Consider the following 864-nt stretch of genomic DNA (forward strand, 5'->3'; position numbering starts at 1 on the left):
CGCCCCTCCCCCCCCAAAAAAAAAAAAAATCGAAAAAATACAGTCCCAAAGGGAAATAAAACAGAAAGCAGGGAGAGAGAAGAACGAAAAACGACGAAGAGAGTGAAAAAAGGACCTTTACAAATATGTTGCGGACACAGCACTTATTGGGCCCAAAGATTACTCACCCTTGATAAGGAAAAACTTGTTTTGGTCTTCAGCAAAAAGCATTTTCTAAAAGTTCGAAAAGGGTCAAATAAGCAAAAAGCAGATAAAAGAAGAATGATGATGAAAAGGATAAAAAAAAATTTTAACAGAGAAAAAAGGGGAATCAAATAGGGGCTGAGCCTGCTAGGAGCGGGATTTAAGCGAATTTAAACAATCAAAACGTAAGGAAAAAATAGCAAAAAACTAAAAAAAAAAAAAAAAACTACGAAAAATAAAGGGAAAGAGAGAAAAAAAAAAAAACACAAAAAAGCAAATGCCAACAAACAAAAAACGTGAAACAATAAAAACAAGATGCAAAGAACAAACAAACAAAAAAAACGAAAAAAAAAAAACAAAAGCAAATATAAAAAACAAAAACACTAAAATAGAAGAAAAGTACTGAGCAAACAGACAAAACATTTAAAGAGAAACACGGACAGAGGAACACACGCAACTGGGGAAAGGGAAAACACACCCAGTAAAAAACATAACAAATTTTAAAAACACAAACGCAAAAGGCACAACACAGAGGTAAATAAAGGGAAACACACACTGGGGATCACAAAAAGTAAATACAGACATACAGACAAAAAACACGCAAAGACAGCCACAAGCAAATACACACAAAGACGGAACAAAACCCCAAACACATTTTACAAAGCGCCGCGCACGCGCGCG

The sequence above is a fragment of the Penaeus monodon genome, chromosome 20, assembly GCF_015228065.2.
Source record: "Penaeus monodon isolate SGIC_2016 chromosome 20, NSTDA_Pmon_1, whole genome shotgun sequence".
Taxonomy (NCBI): Eukaryota; Metazoa; Arthropoda; class Malacostraca; order Decapoda; family Penaeidae; genus Penaeus; species Penaeus monodon.